This window comes from Bombina bombina, chromosome 2, assembly GCF_027579735.1.
Source record: "Bombina bombina isolate aBomBom1 chromosome 2, aBomBom1.pri, whole genome shotgun sequence".
Lineage (NCBI taxonomy): Eukaryota > Metazoa > Chordata > Amphibia > Anura > Bombinatoridae > Bombina > Bombina bombina.
This window is the reverse complement of record NC_069500.1, coordinates 105,608,139-105,633,703: the sequence shown is the minus strand read 5'-3', so window position 1 is coordinate 105,633,703 and position 25,565 is coordinate 105,608,139. Positions and strand designations below refer to the sequence as shown.

At 41.7% G+C, this 25,565-nt stretch overlaps 1 protein-coding gene and 1 pseudogene across 4 annotated transcripts in view; both read left to right on the top strand.

Annotated features, from left to right (window-relative positions):
- NADK2 (NAD kinase 2, mitochondrial) overlaps positions 1 to 25,565 on the top strand; it is a 329,344-nt gene that overhangs the window by 96,362 nt on the left and 207,417 nt on the right. The gene's annotated exons all lie outside the window — the stretch shown is intronic.
- LOC128650821 (uncharacterized) lies at positions 740 to 858 on the top strand (annotated as a pseudogene).

The following is a 25,565-nucleotide window of genomic DNA, read 5'->3' as shown; positions in this document are numbered from 1 at the left end:
AAAGATTTGAGGATAGTTTATCTGATAGTTTTTCTATGATTATATAACGCATTAATCAGGGCTTATATCTCTCCAGATAAGACACTACTAGTATAGAGGTCACTTTCCCACTCGATTGGATATTTATGTTAAACAAATAAAGGTTGTTTAATATTTCTACACCACCATCTGGTTCCCATACGTTTCTGTTCCACTTAAAACCTATTGAGGTTTCACCTTGTTTGTATAAAAAAAAAAAAAACATTTCTCTTTATTCTGGATAATAATTCACACCTCAGCACAGACATAGCACTATAGCAAAATCCAGTATATAGAAGACAACAATATAACACCATTAGGAATATTGTAAGGGATATATAATCAGCATAGATTGTGTAATAAGTAAAAGATGAAACTAGCAAGTCCATCCTTTATATAGAATATGTCTTGTTTCCGCTTTTTATTCTCTTAGATTAGCAAGCATATGTGAAAATTGGCATCTAGAAATGACATCTAAAAATGACACCTTAACATATACGCTAAAATGGCTTTATTATGACAGATAAGGGAATGTTTTAACAACATTCCAACTACTATCCAATGAAATTGAGCCTATTATACACACCCCTGCCCCATCCAATAGAAACCAAGCCCCTACTGAGATTATACCCAATAGAAACAGCTGAAAAAACGGCTTGGAGATGACAGTAAACTCTCTTTCTGATCAGATCATGATGAGAAATAGGGCTAATACAGAAATGTCTACAGCCACACTGCCTTGAATGCACCTGATCCCATCTGATCTTGGAAGTTAAGCAGGGCCAGGCCTGGTCAGTACCTGGATGGGAGACCGCCTGGGAACACCAGGTGTGGTAGGAATTTTTTTTTTTTTTTAAATAATAGGTATGAAGTCATAACTAAAAAGGCTGGGTTTGTATATATATTTTTCCAAATCTGGAACACTGTATTCTAACATAGGAATTTTTGTATTTTCTCTGAATAAAAATGATCAAATGCAGACAGAGCTTGACAAAATAAGGATACCATCTAAATGTATTATAATGGATTTTTTAATCACAAATTTTTAAACTATAAACTGTATATTTTAAACACACATTTAAGGTCAGTAAAACAGGAAGTGCTTAACAAACACTTCCTGTTCCACAATTTTATGGCCAGCAATCAGTCTGGTATTAAAAGACCACTACTAACACCATAAAACCAGTCTTGATAAAGGTCTCTTTGTGACCGAAACGCGTCGACTGGTAAGCACAATTTCATTTTCTATTGATCTAAAAACAATCTACACCATCATATCTTTCTTTTACAGAAGATCATCCAGGGATTATAACAAAATATTTGCCAAGAAGATAGAATTTTGGGTTGGAAAACGGCTAGCAAGTACTGACACTGCTATTCAGTATAAAATACTTGGAAAATCACCATAACTATTGCTGTTAGGATTCACAACACTTTAAGGATTATTGTTTTTTTCTTAAAGAGACACACTACTTATTATAATTTATTGTTGGATTATTTTTTTCTATTAAGTTTTCACAGTTGGACTATTTTTTGGATTATTATTTACATTTATATAAATTACTATTGGAACACACCACAATGTTTTTGTAAATTTTTGGTTTTTCATTTTTCACAATCTTTGTTCTTAATTCACGTTTCTCCAACATAGGTGTGTCCGGTCCACGGCGTCATCCTTACTTGTGGGATATTCTCTTCCCCAACAGGAAATGGCAAAGAGCCCAGCAAAGCTGGTCACATGATCCCTCCTAGGCTCCGCCTACCCCAGTCATTCTCTTTGCCGTTGTACAGGCAACATCTCCACGGAGATGGCTTAGAGTTTTTTAGTGTTTAACTGTAGTTTTTATTATTCAATCAAGAGTTTGTTATTTTGAAATAGTGCTGGTATGTACTATTTACTCAGAAACAGAAAAGAGATGAAGATTTCTGTTTGTATGAGGAAAATGATTTTAGCAACCGTCACTAAAATCCATGGCTGTTCCACACAGGACTGTTGAGAGCATTAACTTCAGTTGGGGGAACAGTGAGCAGTCTCTTGCTGCTTGAGGTATGACACATTCTAACAAGACGATGTAATGCTGGAAGCTGTCATTTTCCCTATGGGATCCGGTAAGCCATGTTTATTACGATCGTAAATAAGGGCTTCACAAGGGCTTATTAAGACTGTAGACTTTTTCTGGGCTAAATCGATTCATTATTAACACATATTTAGCCTTGAGGAATCATTTTATCTGGGTATTTTGATATAATAATATCGGCAGGCACTGTTTTAGACACCTTATTCTTTAGGGGCTTTCCCAAAGCATAAGCAGAGCCTCATTTTCGTGCCGGTGTTGCGCACTTGTTTTTGAGAGGCATGGCATGCAGTCGCATGTGAGAGGAGCTCTGATACTTAGAAAAGACTTTCTGAAGGCGTCATTTGGTATCGTATTCCCCTTTGGGCTTGGTTGGGTCTCAGCAAAGCAGATACCAGGGACTGTAAAGGGGTTAAAGTTCAAAACGGCTCCGGTTCCGTTATTTTAAGGGTTAAAGCTTCCAAATTTGGTGTGCAATACTTTTAAGGCTTTAAGACACTGTGGTGAAAAATTGGTGAATTTTGAACAATTCCTTCATGTTTTTTCGCAATTGCAGTAATAAAGTGTGTTCAGTTTAAAATTTAAAGTGACAGTAACGGTTTTATTTTAAAACGTTTTTTGTACTTTGTTATCAAGTTTATGCCTGTTTAACATGTCTGAACTACCAGATAGACTGTGTTCTGAATGTGGGGAAGCCAGAATTCCTATTCATTTAAATAAATGTGATTTATGTGACAATGATAATGATGCCCAAGATGATTCCTCAAGTGAGGGGAGTAAGCATGGTACTGCATCATTCCCTCCTTCGTCTACACGAGTCTTGCCCACTCAGGAGGCCCCTAGTACATCTAGCGCGCCAATACTCCTTACTATGCAACAATTAACGGCTGTAATGGATAATTCTGTCAAAAACATTTTAGCCAAAATGAACACTTATCAGCGTAAGCGTGACTGCTCTGTTTTAGATACTGAAGAGCATGACGACGCTGATAATAATATTTCTGAAGGGCCCCTAACCCAGTCTGATGGGGCCAGGGAGGTTTTGTCTGAGGGAGAAATTACTGATTCAGGGAACATTTCTCAACAAGCTGAACCTGATGTGATTGCATTTAAATTTAAGTTGGAACATCTCCGCATTCTGCTTAAGGAGGTATTATCCACTCTGGATGATTGTGACAAGTTGGTCATCCCAGAGAAACTATGTAAAATGGACAAGTTCCTAGAGGTGCCGGGGCTCCCAGAAGCTTTTCCTATACCCAAGCGGGTGGCGGACATTGTTAATAAAGAATGGGAAAGGCCCGGTATTCCTTTCGTCCCTCCCCCCATATTTAAAAAATTGTTTCCTATGGTCGACCCCAGAAAGGACTTATGGCAGACAGTCCCCAAGGTCGAGGGAGCGGTTTCCACTTTAAACAAACGCACCACTATACCCATAGAGGATAGTTGTGCTTTCAAAGATCCTATGGATAAAAAATTAGAAGGTTTGCTTAAAAAGATGTTTGTTCAGCAGGGTTACCTTCTACAACCAATTTCATGCATTGTCCCTGTCGCTACAGCCGCATGTTTCTGGTTCGATGAGCTGATAAAGGCGGTCGATAGTGATTCTCCTCCTTTTGAGGAGATTATGGACAGAATCAATGCTCTCAAATTGGCTAATTCTTTCACCCTAGACGCCACTTTGCAATTGGCTAGGTTAGCGGCTAAGAATTCTGGGTTTGCTATTGTGGCGCGCAGAGCGCTTTGGTTGAAATCTTGGTCGGCTGATGCGTCTTCCAAGAACAAGTTACTTAACATTCCTTTCAAGGGGAAAACGCTGTTTGGCCCTGACTTGAAAGAGATTATCTCTGATATCACTGGGGGTAAGGGCCACGCCCTTCCTCAGGATCGGCCTTTCAAGGCAAAAAATAAACCTAATTTTCGTCCCTTTCGTAGAAACGGACCAGCCCAAGGTGCTACGTCCTCTAAGCAAGAGGGTAATACTTCTCAAGCCAAGCCAGCTTGGAGACCAATGCAAGGCTGGAACAAGGGAAAGCAGGCCAAGAAACCTGCCACTGCTACCAAGACAGCATGAAATGTTGGCCCCCGATCCGGGACCGGATCTGGTGGGGGGCAGACTCTCTCTCTTCGCTCAGGCTTGGGCAAGAGATGTTCTGGATCCTTGGGCGCTAGAAATAGTCTCCCAAGGTTATCTTCTGGAATTCAAGGGACTTCCCCCAAGGGGGAGGTTCCACAGGTCTCAGTTGTCTTCAGACCACATAAAAAGACAGGCATTCTTACATTGTGTAGAAGACCTGTTAAAAATGGGAGTGATTCATCCTGTTCCATTAAGAGAACAAGGGATGGGGTTCTACTCCAATCTGTTCATAGTTCCCAAAAAAAGAGGGAACGTTCAGACCAATCTTAGATCTCAAGATCTTAAACAAGTTTCTCAAGGTTCCATCGTTCAAGATGGAAACCATTCGAACTATTCTTCCTTCCATCCAGGAAGGTCAATTCATGACCACGGTGGATTTAAAGGATGCGTATCTACATATTCCTATCCACAAGGAACATCATCGGTTCCTAAGGTTCGCATTCCTGGACAAACATTACCAGTTCGTGGCGCTTCCTTTCGGATTAGCCACTGCTCCAAGGATTTTCACAAAGGTACTAGGGTCCCTTCTAGCTGTGCTAAGACCAAGGGGCATTGCTGTAGTACCTTACTTGGACGACATTCTGATTCAAGCGTCGTCTCTTCCTCAAGCAAAGGCTCACACGGACATTGTCCTGGCCTTTCTCAGATCTCACGGATGGAAAGTGAACGTGGAAAAGAGTTCTCTATCTCCGTCAACAAGGGTTCCCTTCTTGGGAACAATAATAGACTCCTTAGAAATGAGGATTTTTCTGACAGAGGCCAGAAAAACAAAACTTCTAGACTCTTGTCGGATACTTCATTCCGTTCCTCTTCCTTCCATAGCTCAGTGCATGGAAGTGATCGGGTTGATGGTAGCGGCAATGGACATAGTTCCTTTTGCGCGCATTCATCTAAGACCATTACAACTGTGCATGCTCAGTCAGTGGAATGGGGACTATACAGACTTATCTCCGAAGATACAAGTAAATCAGAGGACCAGAGACTCACTCCGTTGGTGGCTGTCCCTGGACAACCTGTCACAAGGGATGACATTCCGCAGACCAGAGTGGGTCATTGTCACGACCGACGCCAGTCTGATGGGCTGGGGCGCGGTCTGGGGATCCCTGAAAGCTCAGGGTCTTTGGTCTCGGGAAGAATCTCTTCTACCGATAAATATTCTGGAACTGAGAGCGATATTCAATGCTCTCAAGGCTTGGCCTCAGCTAGCAAGGGCCAAGTTCATACGGTTTCAATCAGACAACATGACAACTGTTGCGTACGTCAACCATCAGGGGGGAACAAGGAGTTCCCTAGCGATGGAGGAAGTGACCAAAATCATTCTATGGGCGGAGTCTCACTCCTGCCACCTGTCTGCTATCCACATCCCAGGAGTGGAAAATTGGGAAGCGGATTTTCTGAGTCGTCAGACATTGCATCCGGGGGAGTGGGAACTCCATCCGGAAATCTTTGCCCAAGTCACTCAGCTGTGGGGCATTCCAGACATGGATCTGATGGCCTCTCGTCAGAACTCCAAAGTTCCTTGCTACGGGTCCAGATCCAGGGATCCCAAGGCGGCTCTAGTGGATGCACTAGTAGCACCTTGGACCTTCAAACTAGCTTATGTGTTCCCGCCGTTTCCTCTCATCCCCAGGCTGGTAGCCAGGATCAATCAGGAGAGGGCGTCGGTGATCTTGATAGCTCCTGCGTGGCCACGCAGGACTTGGTATGCGGATCTGGTGAATATGTCATCGGCTCCACCTTGGAAGCTACCTTTGAGACGAGACCTTCTTGTTCAGGGTCCGTTCGAACATCCGAATCTGGTTTCACTCCAGCTGACTGCTTGGAGATTGAACGCTTGATCTTATCGAAGCGAGGGTTCTCAGATTCTGTTATCGATACTCTTGTTCAGGCCAGAAAGCCTGTAACTAGAAAGATTTACCACAAAATTTGGAAAAAATATATCTGTTGGTGTGGATCTAAAGGATTCCCTTGGGACAAGGTTAAGATTCCTAGGATTCTATCCTTCCTTCAAGAAGGATTGGAAAAAGGATTATCTGCAAGTTCCCTGAAGGGACAGATTTCTGCCTTGTCGGTGTTACTTCACAAAAAGCTGGCTGCTGTGCCAGATGTTCAAGCCTTTGTTCAGGCTCTGGTTAGAATTAAGCCTGTTTACAAACCTTTGACTCCTCCTTGGAGTCTCAATTTAGTTCTTTCAGTTCTTCAGGGGGTTCCGTTTGAACCCTTACATTCCGTTGATATTAAGTTATTATCTTGGAAAGTTTTGTTTTTAGTTGCAATTTCTTCTGCTAGAAGAGTTTCAGAATTATCTGCTCTGCAGTGTTCTCCTCCTTATCTGGTGTTCCACGCAGATAAGGTGGTTTTACGTACTAAACCTGGTTTTCTTCCAAAAGTTGTTTCTAACAAAAACATTAACCAGGAGATTATCGTACCTTCTCTGTGTCCGAAACCAGTTTCAAAGAAGGAACGTTTGTTGCACAATTTGGATGTTGTTCGCGCTCTAAAATTCTATTTAGATGCTACAAAGGATTTTAGACAAACATCTTCCTTGTTTGTTGTTTATTCCGGTAAAAGGAGAGGTCAAAAAGCAACTTCTACCTCTCTCTCTTTTTGGATTTAAAGCATCATCAGATTGGCTTACGAGACTGCCGGACGGCAGCCTCCCGAAAGAATCACAGCTCACTCCACGAGGGCTGTGGCTTCCACATGGGCCTTCAAGAACGAGGCTTCTGTTGATCAGATATGTAGGGCAGCGACTTGGTCTTCACTGCACACTTTTACCAAATTTTACAAGTTTGATACTTTTGCTTCTTCTGAGGCTATTTTTGGGAGAAAGGTTTTGCAAGCCGTGGTGCCTTCCATTTAGGTGACCTGATTTGCTCCCTCCCTTCATCCGTGTCCTAAAGCTTTGGTATTGGTTCCCACAAGTAAGGATGACGCCGTGGACCGGACACACCTATGTTGGAGAAAACAGAATTTATGTTTACCTGATAAATTACTTTCTCCAACGGTGTGTCCGGTCCACGGCCCGCCCGGGTTTTTTTAATCAGGTCTGATAATTTATTTTCTTTAACTACAGTCACCACGGTACCATATGGTTTCTCCTATGCAAATATTCCTCCTTAACGTCGGTCGAATGACTGGGGTAGGCGGAGCCTAGGAGGGATCATGTGACCAGCTTTGCTGGGCTCTTTGCCATTTCCTGTTGGGGAAGAGAATATCCCACAAGTAAGGATGACGCCGTGGACCGGACACACCGTTGGAGAAAGTAATTTATCAGGTAAACATAAATTCTGTTTTTTTGAAGATCAACCTATTTTTTTTTTTTTTTATAACAAAATATTTGCCAAGAAGATAGAATTTTGGGTTGGAAAAGGCTAGCAAGTACTGACACTGCTATTCAGTATAAAACACTTGGAAAATCACCATAACTATTGCTGTTAGGATTCACAACACTTTAAGGATTATTGTTTTTTCTTAAAGAGACACACTACTTATTATAATTTATTGTTGGATTATTTTTTCTATTAAGTTTTCACTGTTGGACTATTTTTTGGACTATTATTTACATTTATATAAGTTACTATTGGAACACACCACAATGTTTTTGTAAATTTTTGGTTTTTCATTTTTCACAATCTTTGTTCTTAATTCACGTTTTTTGAAGATCAACCTATTTTTGACCATTAATATCTTTTGTACACTAATTTTTGCACACAACTTTTTTGATACACATTCTTTACATTGGCTTATTGCTGTCACAATATTTTTTATTTGACAATGCGTATGTGGTAAACACACAGTTAAAGGTCTTACTCAGAGCCCTACACATTAGTCACTATTGGCAATATTTAGTATTGCATAGAATCGAGAACATTATTGGTTAGATAATATTATATAACTGACTAATATATTTCACCTATTATGTGTATGTGGTAAACACAAAGTTGAATTTCTGTTGTGAGCCTTATACTTAATTTGGAATTTTTTAGGAATATTTTTTAAGAGCATTGTTTGCACAATTTTAAATGCCATATCTGCTATTTAACTATTTGTTTTAACTATTCATTTAGCTATTATTGCTGTACAAATCTGTGTATGTGTATATGGTAAACACAAAGTTGAATTTCTGTTGTGAGCCTTATACTAAATTTGGAATTTTTTATGAATATTTTTAAGAGCAATGTTTGCACAATTTTAAATGCTATATCCGTTACATAACTATTTGTTTTAACTATTCATTTAGCTATTATTGTTGTATAAATTTGATTGTTTATACATGGATCCATGTTTTTAACTTATTTGTGTACTCAATAAATTGTTTATTGTAATCGTTTGATAATATTGCATTAGGTCCAGACCCAGCCTTCGTATAGTTGGCGCTTTGGTATACCTTATTAGTTTCATCTTTCCATTTTGACAACTAGGTGTCAAATTATCAAAGCCAGAGGTCTTATTTAGTAGGCGCTAGGTGTACTCCACTATCGGCATGTAGTGTTGTGCCTGTTCAGACCCTCCATATGGAACCATAGTGCTTGCGCTCTGCAATCAAGGAAATAATTAGGTGGCATACTGTCAGCCGTAAAGGTAAGCAATTCTAATACCATATGACATATATAAATGTTTATGCAACGACGGATGGTCTTGGTCACAAACCTTGGGTCTAGTCAAGCAAGCTGTGATCCATTCATTACGTCTGTCATGTGAAACGTTAGCTAAACCTGTTAAATCGTGTCAACCTCAGAACCCGTCAGGCACCAACGGCCATGGAGATTTTCGTTAAGCATAAACACTGTGTGTTGGGAGGGACTTAGGAGTCTTTCCCGTATTCCTTTCGGTAAATACAGTATGTATGGTTCCCACTTGTTTAAAAACGTTTTTATTCTGACCTCGCGGTCTCCTTGTACATCTACCTGTTCTGTCCGGAGCTGCTGATACAGTACGTGAGTTAGTTTTTTGAAAGGAGGTTCTCTATTCTTGACCCAATATTGTAACATTAATTTCCTGGCCATAAGTATGACTAGATTGAAAAACTTTTTATGTCTAGAGGGTATGTCAATGTCCTGAAAGAATAGTATGTTTGTTGCGGCTAGTGTTATATTGGTCTTAAGCACTCTTGTCAACCAGAATTTAACTTTGCCCCAGAATCTCTGCATCTTAGGACAGTCCCAGACTAGATGTATCAGGTCAGGGGTGGGGGCCATGCATTTGGGACATATGTTTAACGCATCTGTAATCCATTTCTCTTGTTAAGTGTATCCAGTCCACGGATCATCCATTACTTGTGGGATATTCTCCTTCCCAACAGGAAGTTGCAAGAGGATCACCCACAGCAGAGCTGCTATATAGCTCCTCCCCTCACTGCCATATCCAGTCATTCTCTTGCAACTCTCAACAAAGATGGACGTAGTAAGAGGAAAGTGGTGTAGTATAGTTAGTTTTTTAACTTCAATCAAAAGTTTGTTATTTTTAAATGGTACCGGAGTGTACTGTTTCATCAAAGGCAGTATTAGAAGAAGAATCTGCCTGTGATTTCTATGATCTTAGCAAAAGTAACTAAGATCAATTGCTGTTCTCACATATTCTGAGGAGTGAGGTAACTTCAGAGAGGGAATGGCGTGCAGGTTTTCCTGCAATAAGGTATGTGCAGTAAACATATTTCTAGGGATGGAATTTGCTAGAAAAACGCTGCTGATACCGGATTAATGTAAGTTAAGCCTTAAATGCAGTGATAGCGACTGGTATCAGGCTTATTAACAGAGATACATACTCTTATAAAAGTGTAATATAAAACGTTTGCTGGCATGTTAATCATTTTTATATATGTTTGGTGACAAAACCTATTGGGGCCTAGTTTTTCTCCACATGGCTGGCTTGATTTTTGCCTAGAAACAGTTTCCTCAGGCTTGCCTACCTTCACATTCCGATTCACAAGAATCATCATCAGTTCCTGAGGTTTGCCTTTCTAGACAGGCATTACCAATTTGTAGCACTTCCATTCGGGTTGGCTACAGCCCCAAGAATTTTTACAAAGGTTCTGGGCTCACTTCTGGCGGTCCTAAGACCGCGAGGCATAGCGGTGGCTCCTTACCTGGACGACATCTCATACAGAGATAGTTCTGGCATTCCTGAGGTCGCATGGGTAGAAAGTGAACGAAGAAAAGAGTTCTCTATCTCCTCTCTAGGGACTTTAATAGATTCTGTAGAAATGAAAATTTACCTGACGGAGTCCAGGTTATCAAAACTTCTAAATGCTTGCCGTGTTCACTCCATTCCGCGCCCCACGGTGGCTCAGTGCATGGAAGTAAACGGCTTAATGGTAGCGGCGATGGACATAGTGCCATTCGCGCGCCTGCATCTCAGACCGCTGCAATTATGCATGCTCAGTCAGTGGAATGGGGATTACACAGATTTGTCCCCTCTACTAAATCTGGGTCAGGAAACCAGAGATTCTCTTCTCTGGTGGTTATCTCGGGCCCATCTGTCCAAGGGTATGACCTTTCGCAGACCAGATTGGACAATTGTAACAACAGATGCCAGCCTTCTAGGTTGGGGTGCAGTCTGGAACTCCCTGAAGGCTCAGGGTTCATGGACTCCGGAGGAGAAACTCCTCCCAATAAATATTCTGGAGTTAAGAGCAATATTCAATGCTCTTCTGGCTTGGCCTCAGCTAGCAACACTGAGGTTCATCAGATTTCAGTCGGACAACATCACGACTGTGGCTTACATCAACCATCAAGGGGGAACCAGGAGTTCCCTAGCAATGTCAGAAGTCTCCAAGATAATTCGCTGGGCAGAGAATCACTCTTGCCACCTGTCAGCGATCCATATCCCAGGTGTAGAGAACTGGGAGGCGGATTTTCTAAGTCGTCAGACTTTTCATCCGGGGGAATGGGAACTCCATCCGGAGGTGTTTGCTCAATTGGTTCTCCGTTGGGGCAAACCAGAATTGGATCTCATGGCATCTCGCCAGAACGCCAAGCTTCCTTGTTACGGATCCAGGTCCAGGGACCCAGAAGCGGCACTGATAGATGCTCTAGCAGCGCCTTGGTTCTTCAACCTGGCTTATGTGTTTCCACCGTTTCCTCCGCTTCCTCGTCTGATTGCCAAAATCAAACAGGAAAGAGCATCGGTGATATTGATAGCGCCTGCGTGGCCACGCAGGACATGGTATGCAGACCTAGTGGACATGTCATCCTTTCCACCATGGACTCTGCCTCTGAGACAAGACCTTCTAATACAAGGTCCTTTCAATCATCCAAATCTACTTTCTCTGAGACTGACTGCATGGAGATTGAATGCTTGATTCTATCAAAGCGTGGCTTCTCCGAGTCAGTAATTGATACCTTAATACAGGCACGAAAGCCTGTCACCAGGAAAATTTACCACAAGATATGGCGTAAATATCTTCATTGGTGTGAATCCAAGAATTACTCATGGAGTAGGGTTAGGATTCCTAGGATATTGTCCTTCCTCCAAGAGGGTTTGGACAAAGGATTATCAGCTAGTTCTTTAAAGGGACAGATTTCTGCTCTGTCTATTCTTTTACACAAGCGTCTGGCAGAAGTTCCAGACGTTCAGGCATTTTGTCAGGCTTTAGTTAGAATTAAGCCTGTGTTTAAACCTGTTGCTCCTCCATGGAGCTTAAAGTTGGTTCTTAAAGTTCTTCAAGGGGTTCCGTTTTTGAACCCCTTCATTCTATTGATATCAAACTTCTTTCATGGAAAGTTAGTTTTCTGATGGCTATTTCCTCGGCTCGAAGAGTCTCGGAGTTATCTGCCTTACATTGTGATTCTCCTTATCTGATCTTTCATTCAGATAAAGTTGTTCTGCGTACAAAACCTGGGTTTTTACCTAAGGTGGTTTCTAACAAGAATATCAATCAAGAGATTGTTGTTCCATCATTATGTCGTAATCCTTCTTCAAAGAAGGAACGTCTTTTGCATAATCTAGACGTAGTCCGTGCCTTGAAGTTTTACTTACAGGCTACTAAAGATTTTCGCCAAACATCTAACCTGTTTGTTGTTTACTCTGGACAGAGGAGAGGTCAAAAAGCTTTGGCAACCTCTTTCTTTTTGGCTTCGGAGTATAATCCGTTTAGCCTATGAGACTGCTGGACAGCAGCCTCCTGAAAGGATTACAGCTCATTCTACTAGAGCTGAGGCTTCCACCTGGGCCTTTAAAAATGAGGCCTCTGTTGAACAGATTTGCAAGGCTGCAACTTGGTCTTCGCTTCATACTTTTTCCAAATTTTACAAATTTGATACTTTTGCTTCTTCAGAGGCTGTTTTTGGGAGAAAGGTTCTACAGGCAGTGGTTCCTTCCGTTTAAGTTCCTGCCTTGTCCCTCCCATCATCCGTGTACTTTAGCTTTGGTATTGGTATCCCACAACTAATGGATGATCCGTGGACTGGATACACTTAACAAGAGAAAACATAATTTATGCTTACCTGATAAATTTATTACTCTTGTAGTGTATCCAGTCCACGGCCCGCCCTGTCCTTTTCAGGCAGGTCTAAATTTTAATTAAACTACAGTCACCACTGCACCCTATGGTTTCTCTTTTCTCGGCTTGTTTCGGTCGAATGACTGGATATGACAGTGAGGGGAGGAGCTATATAGCAGCTCTGCTGTGGGTGATCCTCTTGCAACTTCCTGTTGGGATGGAGAATATCCCACAAGTAATGGATGATCCGTGGACTGGATACACTACAAGAGAAATAAATTTATCAGGTAAGCATAAATTATGTTTTCGCTCTAAGTTTGGGCGTGATGTATGCTTGATGTAGAAATTTTACCTGTGTTTCCCGTAGGTTCGAAGACAGGGTAGCTGCTCTAACAGCTTGTATGCTATGTGTGATGTGCTCTTGCGTAACTTCAGGGATTCTTTGTCCTTGCCATTTAGTCACTATGTCCTGCATTGTTTGTGTCTCATTGTGTGCTACAATTAGTTTATAGATAGGTCTGATGGAATGTATTCCCTCGGAGGCCAAATTACAAAGTGTGACAATTTTAGTCTGGGTCTTATCTAACGATGGTAAGCCCTCAGGCAGTAGGTTCTGGACATAATGTCGACTTTGAAAATAAGCGAATCTATGCGTGTTGGGGAGAGTGTATTGCGCTTGAAGATCTGAAAAAGGGAGTACCTGGTGTGTGGTGGGGTTAAGCAGTTGCGCCACCATCTTTAGCCCCTGACGTTCCCAAAGCCTAAAAACAGCCGTTGTGTATCCTGGTATGAAGTCATGATTGCCCTGTAGTGGTAAATATTTGCTGAATGTAAACTCTATACCCCATGTTTTGCAAAATTTAGTCCAGGCCCTCAGCGGGTCCCTAAATAATGTTTTGTTTTACGTGCTGGGGGAGGGTTGAAAGCCAGGTGTGTGGCAAAAAAGCAGGGTGTATTGGTGCTAGTAATTCATATTCTATGGGGTGACTAAAATGGTCTGAATGGGTCAGCCATCCCACTATAATCTTGGTCAACGATGCCCAATTGTACCATCTAAGATTAGGGAGGCTAAGTCCACCCCGAGCTGATTGGCATTGCCAGCTGGAGTCTACTTATTCTTGGTTTTCCTCTATTCCAGACAAACTTACCAAATAAAGTGGCTAAATTATTGAGGTCTCGTTTTGTGAGAAGGATAGGAAGCATCTGGAGGGGGTAAAGCAGCTTTGGCAAGATGATCATTTTTAAAAGATGTATCCTACCTGTGAGGGAGAGGGGCAAGTTTCCCCACCCCTTTACTTGATTATTGATGAGGGTTATAGTGTTACTTATATTCAGGTGGTACAATTTATTAGTGTCAATATGCAAGTGGATCCCTAGAGAAGTGAAAGTTCCTGAGGTTACTTTTAAGTCAGTGCCTTGTAGTGGTTTTTTTTGGGAGTTAAGTAGCCATGTCAATTCGGATTTGTCCGTATTAACTTTGTAGCCTGTGAATTTGCCAAAGTCGTTTAGTATGTGTAACAAGTTGGGTACATTAACATGTGGGTTGGGGACATACAACAGAAAGTCGTCAGCATAGAGAGACAGGTGTACGGTTTGCCTATGAATTTTTAGGCCTTTGCTGCATTGACGGATGTAACATGCTAGTGGCTCTATTGCTAAGTTAAAGAGTAAAGGGGACAGGGGGAAACCCTGTCTGGTCCCTCTCTCCAAGAGGAATGATGGGGATAACTGGCCATTAATAATTATAGAGGCTGATGGTGATGTATACAGCTGTCGGATTATGTTAAGAAAGTTTCCAAATATGCCAAATTTTTCCAAAGAAGTGTACAAGTGATCCCACTCTATCCTATCAAACGCCTTCTCAGCGTCAATGGCGAGAAGGCAGGCGTCAGTGTTGGGTTTCTGTGAAACTGGGTAGTGTTGGTTATTATAGTGGTATATGACGGCCAATGTCTTTCTGATGTTGATCACTGAAGTGCGGTGTTTGATGAAACCAGTCTGGTCAGGATGTATGACTTCCGGTAATAAAGCTGCCAATCTGTCTGCTAAAATTTTTGTGAATAGTTTATAGTCGCTGTTAAGCAACAATATCGGTCGGTATGAGGAGGGTTGTGTATGGTCTCCTATTTGGTTTTGGGATAATGCAAATGTTAGCGTCTGTGAATCTCTCATCTGGAATGGATTTCCCTAGTAGGTAGTTAGAATATGTGGTGGCTAAGGTTGGGGCTATGTCTGTGCTGAGGATCTTATAATATTCAATCGGGAGGGCGTCAGGGCCTGCTGCCTTCCCTATTTTCGAGTTCCCAATAGCACGTAGTACCTCTTGTACATGTATGGGAGAATTGAGGCTGTTTCTTTGAGTATCCGACAGCCGGGGTACTGTAACCTTTTGCCAAAATGTGTTCTTGTCTTCCCCACTTATATTCTGTCTAGTATATAGGGATTTGTAATAGGCTGTGAAAACCTGCATTATATCTTTAGTGTCTGTCTTGAGATGGTCCCCCGATTTAATTGCGGTTATAATGGACTTGGGCGTGTGGAGTCTCACCAAGTTTGCTAAGAGTTTACCCGCCTTGTTGCCATGGCGGTAAAACCTGCCTAGCCTATGTAGGTTAAACTTATGATCAAGAATCTGCAAGTGTGTATCTCTGTCCTTTTTAACAGTGTAATATCTTTGGCGGTTTAACTCCGTGGGGTAAGCTAGGTACTCATTATAGGCAGTAGTTAAGTCTGATAGGAGCTGTGTGGTGACCCTCTTTTGAGATTTAAAATGATAGGCTGTGTATGCTGTGATTTTACCCCTAATGACCGCCTTGGAGGCATGCCAAAACTGGTCCGGATTTGTGCTGTGTTGCTCATTATCGAAAGTGTACTCTAACCAGTATGCTTTCAAATGTTGTCTAAAGTCTGCATTGGTATATAGCTGGGAGGGAAACTTCCATGACTGCTTGTGGGATTCTGCTCTAAAAGGCTGAAGCGTTAATTTTATGGGGGCATGGTCTGAGATCGTTATTGGAAGGATAGATGTGCTCAGTATGTTGGGAGTGATTTGGGGGGAAGTAAGAAAATAATCTATTCGGGAGAGAGTGTGGTGCGTCTTAGAGACACGTGTAGTCCCGTTGATCTGGATGTTGAGATCTCCATAGGTTGTGTAGGCCCAATCCATCTCTAAACATTGCTATAATTTGCGTTTCTTGTTTGTGTTTAAAGTGGGTATTTTTTTTAGTGCCAAGGTGGGATGGGTCAAAAAATCTATCCAGTGGATGGGCTTGCGCCATATTAAAGTCTCCCCCCTACTATTACTGGCGAGTCAGAATGTTGGGCAAGAAGTGATTGTAAGGATACCCAGAAGGTTTGGTCAGAGTGATTTGGGCCGTACACATTGCACAGTTGAAAAGTATGAGTGTGGACGTGTAGCGAGGTGAAAATATAGCGTCCCTGTCTATCTATTTTTGTGTTGGAGAAGGTCACCGGCAAATTTTTCCGTATTAAAATTGCCACTCCACACCTCCTCCCCTCCGATGGTGAATACATAATCTGCCCCACCCATCTGATCTTTAATTTTTCATGCTCCTCTGCAGTGAGGTGCGTTTCCTGCAGAAACGCTATGTCTGCATGTATAGAGTTAAGATATTGGAGTATTCTGCTCCTTTTGGCTGGAGATGTTATGCCTCCTACATTCCAGGACACTACATTAATGTTTGTAGTCATAATGTTAATTGGGGGGAGGTAAAGTCAGCGAGAGTGTCTGGTGGTGGGGAGTCAGATCAATGTCCTTTACAAAAGTTCGGGGGTATTTAGGCCAAGTGTCTGGAGAAAGGAAGTGGAGAGCGCAAGTGCTGTTGTTTGTGTGCCCTTGTGTGTGATGTAATAATGGAAAAGACTCACAGACATCTTTAGTAAGCGGTCGTTGTGGAAAGGTTTTGTCTTTACTGTCAGACCATCCGTCGTGCACATCCACACTGATTCCTGCTAAAGACAAAAAATGGTTAATGCATCTACCAGCTTTAGAATGAGTAGTTAGGGAACATATCTGTAGCAATAAATTAAAAAGAAAAAAAAGGCTAATGCATGTACTAGCTTCAAGACGAATATTTAAGGGGCACTTCTGTAGCAACAAGTTATAAGGAATATTCGTCATCAGATACCAGAGGTCAAAGAAGTGGATCCTGGCATAACTAAAGGCGAGCATATGCACCGTAAAGAGAGTAATAACATAAACAACATAAATAATAACAACAATAATAACAGTTTTAACTAGCCCTTTTCTCAATGGAGCAGGGGTAACTGCCCCAGGAGCAAGGGTATCAGCATGAATCTGAAAGAAAGATTTTCATAGGTCATTGACAATATTGTCTGTAGCAGCATGAGGGGGGACTCTCGTTCCCCAATCCTGGTGCTTGCATCTAGGACCTTTTGTCCAAAGAGTCTCGTAGATTTTTACCCGTTTCCTAATTTTTTGGTTAATTTTTTTCTTACTTTACGCCTAAATTTTAAACAGATTTGTCAACTCCTGCTTTAGGGTGTATCCTTAGATTCTGTAATAAAGGGACAATAAACGCCTTGTAATTACAGATCTAGAATATGTAAAACAAAAGTCCGGTTTAAGGATCCGTAGTTTGGTTGTTCCATTTGCACGCTAGCGGTGTATAAGACCGAATTGCGGTAACAGTGACTAACGAGAGGATCAATAGGACTTTTATTATATTATCTATTTGCGCAAAAGAACTTACGTCTAGTAAGTGTAATTTTAAATGTGTTATTAAAACTTTGAATCATTACTGCCTTGAATCTGGGTTGCGCTGTCTCCTTTTGTTTCACATATTCTAGCTCAGTTTTGTGTGTCTGTGGAGGAGAAAGCCACGTGTTTGGAAACCGTCCGCACCCTGTTCTTTATGTCTGAGACCCGGACCTCCTTTTACACTCGTTGGGATTAATACTAATTATATGGTGTCTACTAACTGTAAAACTCTCTAGTACAGCTTTTTGTTTCTAATCTGATTTGGACTGCCTTACATGTTGTCTAATTAACGCTGTGTTTTATCAACACTGCCTGGTATGCTGCTTTAAAACACTGTGTGCGTGTGTCCTTTATCATCTTATCATTTTATAACTAACTTAACTTTTTATGTTTTATGTGTCTTGCATATTGTTAATTTTCTCTTGAGTTGCCCTCAAATATTGTTTGTTTTGTTACCTTGTAATTACAAAACATTTTTGTTGTGTTGCTATAGAATAACATTTTAACCAAGTCTAAACATTAACTTTGATTTTTGCAACAGCTTTTCAGTAGCCAAAGTCTATTGTTCCCGTTTCCTCCCCTCACCCCCCTCTCTCCCTTTTTGTTTTCTCTTTCGTTTTTTGGGAAATCATGCAAAGCAGAGAAAACACTGGTTTCAGCCATCTTTTGTACTGCCTTTATTTCATCTGCCTTGTGAGAATGCATGTGTAATGTAATGAAATGAAGAGTATGTTTGTTTGTAAAATAAGATGCCTTACAAGTAAGGGACACTTCATCTGTTTTTCACTATTTTTGCTATTCTCTGCTGCTGAATGAAATTCATTTACTTCATTGTGGTATGTGTAACAAATGTTCTGTAAAATACGTGCTGAAGCTTTTTGCTTTACATGCAAAAAGTTAAATTAAAAGCTTGCTGTCTTTAATATAAAATGCATAGCTTCAGATGGAGAAAAAAAAAATGATATAGTTACTGAACAGAGACTGCAAAACTGGTTTCTCTTGTTAAGTGTATCCAGCCCACGGATCATCCATTACTTATGGGATATTCTCCTTCCCAACAGGAAGTTGCAAGAGGATCACCCACAGCAGAGCTGCTATATAGCTCCTCCCCTAACTGTCATATCCAGTCATTCTCTTGCAAGCCTCAACCAAGATGGAGGTCGTAAGAGGAGTGTGGTGTTTTATGCTTAGTTTATTCTTCAATCAAAAGTTTGTTATTTTTAAATGGTGCCGGAGTGTACTGTTTATCTCAGGCAGTATTTAGAAGAAGAATCTGCCTGCGTTTTCTATGATCTTAGCAGAAGTAACTAAGATCCATGGCTCACATATTCTGAAGAGTGAGGTAACTTCAGAGAGGGAATGGCGTGCAGGTTTTCCTGCAATAAGGTATGTGCAGTTAATATTTTTATAGGGATGGAATTTGCTAGAAAATGCTGCTGATACCGAACTAATGTAAGTAAAGCCTTAAATGCAGTGATAGCTACTGGTATCAGGCTTATTAATAGAGATGCATACTCTTATAAAAATGTAATATAAAACGTTTGCTGGCATGTTTAATCGTTTTTATATGTATTTGGTGATAAAACTTATTGGGGCCTAGTTTTTTTCCACATGGCTGGCTTGAATTTTGCCTAGTAACAGTTTCCTTAGGCTTTCCACTGTTGTAATATGAGTGGGAGGGGCCTTTTTTAGTGCTTTTCTGTGCAGCTAAAAATACTGACAGAGACATTGTTTCCCTCTGCATGATCCAGGACATCTCTGGAGGGCTCAAAAGGCTTCAAAGTCGTTTTGGAGGGAGGTAAAAAGCCACAGTAGAGCTGTGGCAGTTGTGACTGTTTGAAAGAAAAAAAAACAAAACAAAAAAAAAAAAAAGTTTTTGTCTTTTATTATTCCATTTTGGGTATTAAGGGGTTAATCATCCATTTGCAAGTGGGTGCAATGCTCTGCTAACTTGTTACATACACTGTAAAAATTTCGTTAGTGTAACTGCCTTTTTTCACTGTTATTTCAAATTTTGACAAAATGTGTGTTTCTTAAAGGTGCAGTAACGTTTTTTTATATTGCTTATAAACTTGTTTAAAGTGTTTTCCAAGCTTGCTAGTCTCATTGCTAGTCTGTTTAAACATGTCTGACACAGAGGAAACTACTTGTTAATTATGTTTGAAAGCCATGGTGGAGCCCCATAGGAGAATGTGTACTAAATGTATTGATTTCACCTTAAACAGTAAAGATCAGTCTTTAACTATAAAAGAAATATCAACAGAAGATTCTGACGAGGGGGAAGTTATGCCGACTAACTCTCCCCACGTGTAAGACCCTTCGTCTCCCGCTCAGGGGATGCACGCTAATATGGCGCCAATTACATCAGGGACGCCCATAGCGATTACCTTGCAGGACATGGCTGCAATCATGAATAATACCCTGTCAGAGGTATTATCCAGGTTGCCTGAATTAAGAGGCAAGCGCGATTGCTCTGGGGTTAGGAGAAATACAGAGCGCGCAGATGCTGTAAGGGCCATGTCTGATACTGCGTCACAATATGCAGATCATGAGGACGGAGAGCTTCAGTCTGTGGGTGACATCTCTGATTCGGGGAAACCTGATTCAGAGATTTCTAATTTTAAATTTAAGCTTGAGAACCTCCGTGTGTTGCTTGGGGAGGTATTAGCTGCTCTGAATGACTGTAACACAGTTGCAGTACCAGAGAAATTGTGTAGGCTGGATAAATACTATGCGGTGCCGGTGTGTACTGATGTTTTTCCTATACCTAAAAGGCTTACAGAAATTATTAGCAAGGAGTGGGATAGACCGGGTGTGCCTTTTTCCCCACCTCCTATATTTAGAAAAATGTTTCCAATAGACGCCACTACACGGGACTTATGGCAGACGGTCCCTAAGGTGGAGGGAGCAGTTTCTACTTTAGCAAAGCGTACTACTATCCCGGTTGAGGACAGTTGTGCTTTTTCAGATCCAATGGATAAAAAATTGGAGGGTTACCTTAAGAAAATGTTTATTCAACAAGGTTTTATTTTACAGCCCCTTGCATGCATTGCGCCTGTCACGGCCGCGGCGGCATTCTGGTTTGAGGCCCTGGAAGAGGCCATCCATACAGCTCCATTGACTGAAATTATTGACAAGCTTAGAACACTTAAGCTAGCTAACTCATTTGTTTCTGATGCCATTGTTCATTTGACTAAACTAACGGCTAAGAATTCCGGATTCGCCATCCAAGCGCGTAGGGCGCTATGGCTTAAATCCTGGTCAGCTGACGTGACTTCGAAGTCTAAATTACTCAACATTCCTTTCAAGGGCAGACCTTATTCGGGCCTGGTTTGAAGAAAATTATTGCTGACATTACTGGAGGTAAGGGTCACACCCTTCCTCAGGACAGGGCCAAAGCAAAGGCCAAACAGTCTAATTTTCGTGCCTTTCGAAATTTCAAGGCAGGTGCAGCATCAACTTCCTCCGCTTCAAAACAAGAGGGAACTTTTGCTCAATCTAAGCAGGCCTGGAAACCTAACCAGTCCTGGAACAAAGGCAAGCAGGCCAGAAAGCCTGCTGCTGCCTCTAAGACAGCATGAAGGAAAGGCCCCCTATCCGGCGACGGATCTAGTAGGGGGGCAGACTTTCTCTCTTCGCCCAGGCGTGGGCAAGAGATGTTCGGGATCCCTGGGCGTTGGAGATCATATCTCAGGGATATCTTCTGGACTTCAAAGCTTCCCCTCCACAAGGGAGATTTCATCTTTCAAGGCTATCTGCAAATCAGATAAAGAAAGAGGCATTCCTACGCTGTGTGCAAGACCTCCTAGTTATGGGAGTGATCCATCCAGTTCCGCGGACGGAACAAGGACAGGGTTTTTATTCAAATCTGTTTGTGGTTCCCAAAAAAGAGGGAACCTTCAGACCAATTTTGGATCTAAAGATCTTAAACAAATTCCTCAGAGTTCCATCTTTCAAAATGGAAACTATTCGGACCATCCTACCCATGATCCAAGAAGGTCAGTACATGACCACAGTGGACTTAAAGGATGCCTACCTTCACATACCGATTCACAAAGATCATCATCGGTTTCTAAGGTTTGCCTTTCTAGACAGGCATTACCAATTTGTAGCTCTTCCCTTCAGGTTGGCTACAGCCCCGAGAATCTTTACAAAGGTTCTGGGCTCACTTCTGGCGGTTCTAAGACCGCAAGGCATAGCGGTGGCTCCGTATCTAGACGACATCCTGATACAGGTGTCAAGCTTTCAAGTTGCCAAGTCTCATACAGAGATAGTTCTGGCATTTCTGAGGCCGCACGGGTGGAAAGTGAACGAGGAAAAGAGTTTTCTATCCCCAATTACAAGAGTCTCCTTCTTAGGGACTCTTATATATTCTGTAGAAATGAAAATTTACCTGACGGAGTCCAGGTTATCAAAACTTCTAAATGCTTGCCGTGTTCTTCACTCGATTCCGCGCCCTTCGGTAGCTCAGTGTATGGAGGTAATCGGCTTAATGGTAGCGGCAATGGACATAGTGCCATTTGCGCGCCTTCATCTCAGACCGCTGCAATTATGCATGCTGAGTCAGTGGAATGGGGATTACACAGATTTGTCCCCTCTGCTAAATCTGGATCAAGAGACCAGAGATTCTCTTCTCTGGTGGTTGTCTTGGGTACACCTGTCCAAGGGTATGACCTTTTGCAGGCCAGATTGGACAATTGTAACAACAGATGCCAGCCTTCTAGGTTGGGGTGCAGTCTGGAATTCCCTGAAGGCACAGGGATCGTGGACTCAGGAGGAGAAACTCCTTCCAATAAATATTCTGGAGTTAAGAGCAATATTCAATGCTCTTCTGGCTTGGCCTCAGTTAGCAACACTGAGGTTCATCAGATTTCAGTCGGACAACATCACGACTGTGGCTTACATCAACCATCAAGGGGGAACCAGGAGTTCCCTAGCGATGTTAGAAGTCTCAAAAATAATTCGCTGGGCAGAGTACCACTCTTGCCACCTGTCAGCAATCCATATCCCAGGTGTGGAGAACTGGGAGGTGGATTTTCTAAGTCGTCAGACTTTCCATCCGGGGGAGTGGGAACTCCATCCGGAGGTGTTTGCTCAGTTGATTCATCTTTGGGGCAAACCAGAGTTGGATCTCATGGCGTCTTGCCAGAACGCCAAGCTTCCTTGTTACGGATCCAGGTCCATGGACCCAGAAGCGACGCTGATAGATGCTCTAGCAGCGCCTTGGTTCTTCAACCTGGCTTATGTGTTTCCACCGTTTCCTCTGCTCCCTCGACTGATTGCCAAAATCAAATAGGAGAGAGCATCAGTGATTCTGATAGCACCTGCGTGGCCACGCAGGACTTGGTATGCAGACCTAGTGGACATGTCATCCTTTCCACCATGGACTCTGCCTCTAAGACAGGACCTTCTGATACAAGGTCCTTTCAATCATCCAAATCTAATTTCTCTGAGACTGACTGCATGGAGATTGAACGCTTGATTCTATCAAAGCGTGACTTCTCCGAGTCAGTCATTGATACTTTAATACAGGCACGAAAGCCTGTTACCAGGAAAATCTACCACAAGATATGGAGTAAATATCTTTATTGGTGTGAATCCAAGAATTACTCATGGAGTAAGGTTAGGATTCCTAGAATATTGTCTTTTCTCCAAGAGGGCTTGGACAAAGGATTATCAGCTAGTTCCTTAAAGGGACAGATTTCTGCTCTGTCTATTCTTTTGCACAAGCGTCTGGCAGAGGTTCCAGACGTCCAGGCATTTTGCCAGGCTTTGGTTAGAATTAAGCCTGTGTTTAAACCTGTTGCTCCCCCGTGGAGCTTAAACTTGGTTCTTAAAGTTCTTCAAGGAGTTCAGTTTGAACCCCTTCATTCCATTGATATTAAACTTTTATCTTGGAAAGTTCTGTTTTTCATGGCTATTTCCTCGGCTCGGAGAGTCTGAGCTATCTGCCTTACAATGTGATTTTCCTTATCTGATTTTTCATGCAGATAAGGTAGTCCTGCGTACCAAACCTGGGTTTTTACCTAAGGTGGTTTCTAACAAGAATATCAATCAAGAGATTGTTGTTCCATCATTGTGTCCTAATCCTTCTTCAAAGAAGGAACGTCTTTTACATAATCTGGACGTAGTCCGTGCCTTGAAGTTTTACTTACAAGCTACTAAAGATTTTCGTCAAACATCTACCCTGTTTGTCGTTTATTCTGGACAGAGGAGAGGTCAAAAAGCTTTGGCAACCTCTTTCCTTTTGGCTTCGGAGCATAATACGCCTAGCCTATGAGACTGCTGGACAGCAGCCCCCTGAAAGGATTACAGCTCATTCCACTAGAGCTGTGGCTTCCACCTGGGCCTTTAAAAATGAGGCTTCTGTTGAACAGATTTGCAAGGCCGCGACTTGGTCTTCGCTTCACACTTTTTCCAAATTTTACAAATTTGATACTTTTGCTTCTTCGGAGGCTGTTTTTGGGAGAAAGGTTCTTCAGGCAGTGGTTCCTTCCACTTAATCCTGCCTTGTCCCTCCCATCATCCGTGTACTTTAGCTTTGGTATTGGTATCCCATAAGTAATGGATGATCCGTGGACTGGATACACTTAACAAGAGAAAACATAATTTATGCTTACCTGATAAATTTATTTCTCTTGTAGTGTATCCAGTCCACGGCCCGCCCTGTCCTTTTAAGGCAGGTCTAAATTTTAATTAAACTACAGTCACCACTGCACCCTATGGTTTCTCCTTTCTCTGTTTGTTTTCGGTCGAATGACTGGATATGACAGTTAGGGGAGGAGCTATATAGCAGCTCTGCTGTGGGTGATCCTCTTGCAACTTCCTGTTGGGAAGGAGAATATCCCATAAGTAATGGATGATCCGTGGACTGGATACACTACAAGAGAAATAAATTTATCAGGTAAGCATAAAACATAATTTATGTAAGAACTTACCTGATAAATTCATTTATTTCATATTAGCAAGAGTCCATGAGCTAGTGACGTATGGGATATACATTCCTACCAGGAGGGGCAAAGTTTCCCAAACCTCAAAACGCCTATAAATACACCCCTCGCCACACCCACAAATCAGTTTAACGCATAGCCAAGAAGTGGGGTGATAAGAAAAAAGTGCGAAAGCATAAAAAATAAGGAATTGGAATAATTGTGCTTTATACAAAAAAATCATAACCACCACAAAAAGGGTGGGCCTCATGGACTCTTGCTAATATGAAAGAAATGAATTTATCAGGTAAGTTCTTACATAAATTATGTTTTCTTTCATGTAATTAGCAAGAGTCCATGAGCTAGTGGCGTATGGGATAATGACTACCCAAGATGTGGATCTTCCACGCAAGAGTCACTAGAGAGGGAGGGATAAAATAAAGACAGCCAATTCCGCTGAAAATAATCCACACCCAAACTAAAGTTTAAATCTTATAATGAAAAAAACTAAAATTTATAAGCAGAAGAATCAAACTGAAACAGCTGCCTGAAGTACTTTTCTACCAAAAACTGCTTCAGAAGAAGAAAACACATCAAAATGGTAGAATTTAGTAAAAGTATGCAAAGAAGACCAAGTTGCTGCTTTGCAAATCTGATCAACTGAAGCTTCATTCCTAAACGCCCAGGAAGTAGAAACTGCCCTAGTAGAATGAGCTGTAATCCTTTGAGGCGGAGTTTTACCCGACTCGACATAAGCATGATGAATTAAAGATTTCAACCAAGATACCAAAGAAATGGCAGAGGCCTTCTGACCTTTCCTAGAACCGGAAAAGATAACAAATAGACTAGAAGTTTTTCGGAAATTCTTAGTAGCTTCAACATAATATTTCAAAGCTCTAACTACATCCAAAGAATGCAATGATTTCTCCTTAGAATTCTTAGGATTAGGACATAATGAAGGAACCACAATTTCTCTACTAATGTTGTTAGAATTCACAACCTTAGGTAAAAATTTAAAAGAAGTTCGCAACACCGCCTTATCCTGATGAAAAATCAGAAAAGGAGACTCACAAGAAAGAGCAGATAATTCAGAAACTCTTCTGGCAGAAGAGATGGCCAAAAGGAACAAAACTTTCCAAGAAAGTAATTTAATGTCCAATGAATGCATAGGTTCAAACGGAGAAACTTGAAGAGCCCCCAGAACCAAATTCAAACTCCAACATCT